Raw genomic sequence first — 7,280 nt, 5'->3', positions numbered from 1 at the left:
TGCTGTCCAAAAGACTGAGAGATATCAGATTTTTCGTCATCAATGGAACGTGCCTGACCTCGTTCAATGTGCAGAAGCTACCGTCATGTGTCCTTATCTTGATCGAGCCTATCCCAACAACCTTGCAGACAGAACTGTTGGCCATCGAGATGCTGCCTCCGTCTACCTGCTCATAAGTCGTGAACCACTCTCTCCTAGGACAGATGTGATAGGATGCCCCAGAATCAAGAACCCACACATCTGAATGATGAGTGTGCTCATCCGCAACTAGGGCAATATCTTCTTCAGAATTGGTGTCTTCTTCAGCAACAGCAGCAGACACTGATTGTTTTTCCGATTGCTTCTTCTTCTTCGGACAATCAAATTTCCAATGTCCCTTCTCCTTGCAGTAATTACAAACATCATCCGGCTTTGCACCCTTCGACATCGGCTTATTTTTCTTTCCGCCGTTTTTCCTTCCCTTTCCGCTACTGGTGAACAGACCGGAAGGCTGTATGTCCGTACTTGTGCCGTTAACCTTATGCCGTAATTCCCTGCTATGAAGGGCCAATCTGACTTCTTCCAGTGACACAGTATCTTTCCCAACAATGAACGATTGAACAAAATTCTCAAACGACATTGGGAGAGATACTAGCAGAATCAGGGCAGCATCTTCATCCTCGATCTTCACATCGATATTACGCAATTCTAATAACAAAGTACTCAATTGCTCTAAGTGTTCCCTGAGTTGTGTACCTTCAGCCATTCGTAAACCGAATAGACGTTGTTTCAGAAGCAGCTTGTTGGTTAGAGATTTTTTCATGTACAAACTCTCCAGCTTCAACCACAGACCAGCAGCAGTCTCTTCATCCGAGACCTCCGTGATGACGTCATCCGCGAGACACAGCATGATCGTCGAGTGCGCCTTTTCCTCCAGAATCGCCATCTCAGGAGTAACGACGGCGTTCTTGTCTTTCGACAACGGCGCCCAGAAGCCTTGCTGTTTCAACAAAGCCCGCATCTTGATCTGCCATAAACTGAAACTGTTCCTCCCTGTGAATTTGTCGATTTTCACGTTCAAAGCAGACATCTCGAATTCTCCAAGAACACCAATTAACCGAGAGGCTCTGATACCAATTTGTTGTGCGGAATTTGAGATAATACGAGAAAATATAAACGCGAAAAACAAGACAACAGATTTACGTGGTTCACCAATAAATTGGCTAAGTCCACGAGAAGAGAGGGAGCAGTTTTATTATGGAGAGGCAAAAACAGAATTACAGAATAGGGTTTGCCATAGCGTCTATATATATAGTGCTAAGCTACGCCCTAAAAGGCTTGGGCCCAGGCCAGGGGCCGCGTCGCCCCCCTGGACCCCCCGACTCACTGACCGGGCAGCGAGACCCCCGTCCTTTCTGTTTGTAGCGGGTCCGATTCAAGGCATTCAACAATATTTACAAGTAATATTTGAGGCTAACTCATTAATGCTCCAAAAATTTTTGAATGGAATTTAGGAGGTTCCTTGGAGTAGTCGGGTGGAGGTGAAAAGGATCAATGGTTTGAAAATTAATGTTGATTCAATAGTGGAGCGCATCCTTAGGGAAGCAACACTTCTGTAGATTATTTAGCTAACCAGTTTTTTCTTTTTACAGGTACAACAACTATCATCTATTCAGATTTCCAAGAGTTGGGTTTCAATACACAAACATAATTGAGACAAACAAGAACAACAAGACATGGATGACAAAAAAATATCAAAAGGCGATGGTAGGTCCTGCATACTTGCATAAGTGGATGTAATTGCAATATACTATTTATGCGGAGTTGGAACTCAGATATGGCCTCCTTATGCAGTGGTATCCAAATCTTTGGGGCTCAACCTGCAGAGAAGGTCATGGATGAATTAAATTGAAGTATAACAGTGCACAAATATGAAAGAGGAGAAAACAATGTTCATTTAACTTCATTTTGTGGTTTAGATCAGATTAATCCGAGTTGAAGAAGTCTTCAAAGGATCTAATTTCATGGCACTTGTTAGTGTTTTGAGTGTCTTCAGTGAAATTTGTCAAAATTCTGATCCATTTAAATCTATGAATATATATAAGAGGTATTTAAACTATCTTCTATCCTCTTTTCACTGCTACCTTCATCGTAGAGATAGATTTCTCCGACCATGGAGCAGATTGGAGTCATCCAAGGTTTTGATAACTTGAGAATCATAAAAATGCAAAACAAAAAAATATGTCTACAGTGATAATGATACTAATGCACAATACGACAAGCAACAAGAGTATTTCAGGTGAAGCACATATAAATCTAAAAGTCAGTAAAGCAGTGTACTTTAAGGAATGATCTCTGGGAAAGTTAATAAGAATTACCTGGCCTATGCATTGGTATTAGTTAAGGTTTCTGACTCAATTTGCAGGAAAGGGTAAAACATAGAAATGGAGCTCAAGGTTCGTTTACAACATCAAAAGAGAGTTAGGGATTAGATCGATTCTTACCAAAGTTGTTCAAGCTGAGTGAATTCAGTGGGATGGAAATGGATGGAACACAGTTGACTGCAGCAGGTGATGACTCGATTTTACTCCAAGGTAGCACCTCGTCTTCATCCTCCATGGAAGCTCAAGCTTGAAGACGACCAACTTTGTTTCCTTTCTTTGGTTGTTCATTTCTGTATTTTGTTTTCGGACAAGATCATGTTATGATCTGGTTTTTCCTTTTTAGTTTCTAATAAATGGTCCCTAAGACCCACTTTGATTAAAAAAAAAGAGGTACATACTAGTGGTGTATCTATGTGAAAATTGTATTCCCCAAGCCTGTTAATTATTTTCCTTCTTTGTAGAACATGTCACTTAAATTAGACTTAATCCAATTTGTAGGTTAATTTTCAAAGACCATTAGGGTGGCATGAGTTTTTTTTTTATCCAAACTCTTTCAACTACTTTTTTGTAGTCAGGATGGGATGTCCACATAGTTTCAAATGTTTCGTGTTGTTTGGATTTTCAAAGAGGGACATTAGTAGGGTACAATGGTCAGAGTGGATCCTCAGCAGGTGGTGTACCTGTGCATCGTAGTAATTTTGTAACTACTTATTATTGGCTAATAATCTATCAAGTCTTTCATAAATTAAGGATGCTTTATTTTAAATCTATTGTTTAGCGACATATATTTGTTACCCTTGAAACCCATATATATGAGCTGATAGTAGTTTATTGTATCTATAAAGTCCTTAGCACGTGAGTAATTAATGGGATTCCCCATTTTTTCCTTGAGTTGGTAAAGTGTTTGTTAAACTCACCCCGATAAGCCACTTTTCAGAATAGTTATTTTTAATGTTTTTGTAAATTCTCCCATAGAATTATACAATTATTTGTAATAGTACTAGCATAGATTGTAATACTTCAAATTCGAGAAGATAAAAAAATGAAGCTATCCAGGATCTATTGTCAGGACAAACAGAAGCCATCGACAAATGTGTGCCAGACCACGGACCGTAGGTGGGGTCCTGTCATTAGGTTCTAGACTAAAGGGTATCTGATCCCACCCACGTCCAACCAGTACGATCGATGGTTGGACGTACGGACCATAGGTCTGGCCGTAGGTGAGAGTCTGCATCTATTTAGAGCAAAATGATTTTTAGGTCAACCTCAAATAGTCATATATAAAAACACAAAATTAATTAGGTGGCGCATCACCTATCAAATTAAAGATTTTTAATTATATTTCCAACGCCATTGAGTGTGCGAAAATCGAAGCTCGGAGTAAAAGTTATGCTCAGTTTCGTGAAGCCTTGTTGGGAAGACCTCGAACCATGACTCTGTTGACATGAAGTGATTCAAATGACGGCTCGTCAATACCTCGCGAGTAATACTTCTTCAACTTTAAGTCAAGGTCTTTGTTGTATTTTCCCCTATGCTTTGGGCACTTAAACAATATCGTTTGATGCCTAATATACGTCGTTGGTCAAGTTAATTGTAATAATCTAGTCAGACTTACCCAAAAACCTCATTCTCAAAAATATCATTGAAGTTAGAAAGAAAAGATAATAAAGAGGCGCACATTTCTTTCAAGAACAAGCAACACTGTTCTTCAAAGTTCATCCCCAAAATCCAAAGGATTTCTCTGTAGATTTTGTCACTAAGTATATGGGATTTCACTAGTGGGTTTCTTTTATCAACTAGGTCCTTAGAATTGAGTCAGCTCCTTTATTCTTGATAGCTAGTATAGACATTGGGTTTATAAATCGTTGGAGATTCATGGTGATTTTGTTGTTGTAGTATCCTTAGTCTAAATAGTATATTTTCTTGTCAACTTTGCATAATTCCTTGTATAAAACTTAGAACCCTAGTTTATATGAATTCTCTTAGTTCATGAATTATACTTAATAGGTTAGTTAGACATAAAGTCATGCTTTAGATTTCGAATATCACATTTTTATTTCTCAGTTAGAATGTCATTATTTTCAACTGCTCAGTCTTTAGTGCATTTTAGATTTGTGAAGTAGACTTAGCACCAAATTGGACTGGGATTTAGCGTACAATCAAAGTCCAAGAACTATGTGCTCACATAGATTTATAAGTCCCCTCTATAAGTATCAATTATACTGTTCACGCCACATTCATGCCTCTATACCCCTAGAAAGGTATATTGGGTTTTATCGATGGGTCATATACATCGGACCCCACGTTTAGCTCACGTGGTTTATGTCAGTTAATAGTAGCTCCCACGGTCAGACTCTTACTGCATTGAATAGGTTTTGAATATTTACTTTAGTATACAATTCTGCAATTTACCTTTATGATTAGTGATACGCTGAAACGTACTTCTCGAATAAGAAGTAAAGTGGTCGTGTCAAGTAAATAACCCAACTAGTGAGGTTGGGATCATTCCCACGACGAAAATAGTCTAGACTTAACTTCAACTTGTTATTACTATTGTTTGGTTAATGGCTTCCTTGGAAAGTAAAAACAATAACGGGGGGTTTTTATTTCTAAACGAATGAAAATAAATAACGAACTTGACAGAGACACTTAAAAGCTTTTGAATGTTGGGTTTTAATCAATTAATCAAAGTAACTAGGGTTTACGTGTTCCCCACAGGTTCATAACTTGATAAAATTCCAACTATAACAATTCTTTCCTAGTATCTTGCATGCAAAGTGATAAGTTATGTATTTCTAAATCCTTGGTCCGGCATCTAGAAAATCTCACTCCGTACCTTGGTCCGGCTACGTGTGTTGCTATCATAACCCTTATCCTTACCTCATATTAAGCATCGTATTCGATATTTGACTAAGTTATTACCTCGTACCAATCAATACTAGCCTATTAGATAGTATACACTAAATCTATATTAATAATTTTTTTCCTATTATCTACCTTCTTGGTCCGGCAAGTAGCATTAAGGCGAGTTCTAACGTTGGCCATCCGTTAAAAAGACTTTTAAGCGAAAGAATTATTAATACATGCAAGACACTAATCTAGAATTGTTATTTTAGTTAGGGTTTATCTCATTATTTGCCTATGGTTCCCACAACCCTAGTTATGGAGTTTAGTTAATCACAACCATAAACACAACATTCAAATATATTAAATACGAATTCATGTACTTACTTCAATGAGAAACAATAAAATCCAAAGTTTGCTTGATTAATATCAAAAAATCACTTGGAATAATCTCAAAATCCAACACTAATACACAAAGTCTAAGAATCTGATGTCTAATCTCATAGAGTCTAACTTCAAAAACGAGGTTTTTTGAACTATAGAAAAACAAAAACCTAATTAAACAAGGATTCTAATTGCTGGAAATCTGCCAAAACGCGGCTGGGTCGACGGACCACGCAACAGACCGTCGTGGTCACGACGGACCGTCATGGACTTCGTCGTCCCATACTTGTGCAATTTCTTCTACTGCTATCTTCATTCCCCTCGACGGCAAGTATGATGGACCGTCATAAGCACAGCGGTCCGTCGAGGGTCTCGTTCCAAAACACTTCAACTCTTGGAATCTGGGTACTGGGATCACTTCTCTGAACTTCACGACGAACCTGCATGACGGACCGTCATAGCCACGACGGACCGTCACAAGCTTCATAATCCCACACTTGGTCAGACTTCCCCATCTTCCTTCAGCAGCTGCACTACGCTGCCACTCACGGACCGTCACAGGCACGACGGACCGTCATAAGCTCCGTAGGTGGTCTCTTCTGCAATTCTTCTCTCAAAATCTCCGCATTCAGCTTTGGACAGATTTCCTGCAAAACAAAGAGAACCTTATATAAAAATTAGAAAAAAAAGGCTTTTGGACACACTAAACTTAAGGAAAAAGTATTAATAATACCGTGAAACCACGGTATATGAATTAGAACTTGGTAATTTCATTCAGTTCAACTTTCAGTTATAGTACATATCTATATCATTATTCAAATTATATCATTGCTCAGTTATGTATTGTTCAAATTAGCATTTCTATATCATGCATGCTTAGTACATTCCAAGTGATGATGCATACCTTTGTGCTATATCATTTCATAATGTAGGTTCAAACACACATCATCCAAATCACTCTTAGATTGATTCTCGGCTCGACTTTAGCAGCTTCAGTTGTGAGTCCTCATACTTCGAGGACAATAGAAATAATTTCTATTCTAGTCTTTATTTTTAGTTCTCAATTTTATTAGAGCTAGTTGGGGGCATGTCCCAAAAACTCAATTTAATAGCGGTTTTTCACACATAATGGTAGATTCATCTTGAGTCGTTGAGTGGTTGTTTCAATTATCACTAAAATCCTATTATTATATATATATTTAGACTACTTGAGTTTTTCCCCATTTGAAATATCCACTGTTTGTAGTTTCTACGGAGTATATGTTTTACTTAGTCATATTCACCATAATTGATATATGCCAGACTCAGGGTTAGCATGGGGTCACTTTAATACTAGGTCCCATTTTACGCCTACTGGGTAGTCTCGGAGCATGAAAAACATGGTACCAAAGCTAGGTTTAAGAGTCCTAGGGTGTCTGAAAGTCACACTAAGTAGAGTCCCTTTCATGAGAGTTAAAAGTGCCACACCTATGAGAGAGAAGCTACAAAATATTTTAAGTTAAACATTACTTTATTTTCTTTTCTTATCGTGAATGAGGTATGATAGAAATTATCTTTTTTAATCCATCATTATGTATTTTAGATCATGCCTCCACGTAGAGCTAACACAGAGATTGCTAATACACAAAATGCTAACGTGGTTTCTCTAGTACCAAACCATGATGTTACAAATGTAGAATTTTTGAATGG

The 7,280-nt window shown here is 38.0% G+C and overlaps 1 long non-coding RNA gene across 1 annotated transcript; it reads right to left on the bottom strand.

Moving 5' to 3' along the window:
- Positions 1-1,575: 1,575 nt before the first annotated feature.
- Positions 1,576-2,718, bottom strand: LOC104646820 (uncharacterized). Its single transcript, XR_740995.4, has 2 exons — positions 2,484-2,718; positions 1,576-1,859 (listed from the first exon to the last, which is right to left on the bottom strand). It is a non-coding gene; the product is annotated as an uncharacterized lncRNA (long non-coding RNA).
- Between the last annotated feature and the right edge of the window lie 4,562 nt (positions 2,719-7,280).

This window comes from Solanum lycopersicum, chromosome 4 (assembly GCF_036512215.1).
Source record: "Solanum lycopersicum chromosome 4, SLM_r2.1".
Lineage (NCBI taxonomy): Eukaryota > Viridiplantae > Streptophyta > Magnoliopsida > Solanales > Solanaceae > Solanum > Solanum lycopersicum.
This window is presented reverse-complemented; position numbering and strand designations above follow the sequence as displayed.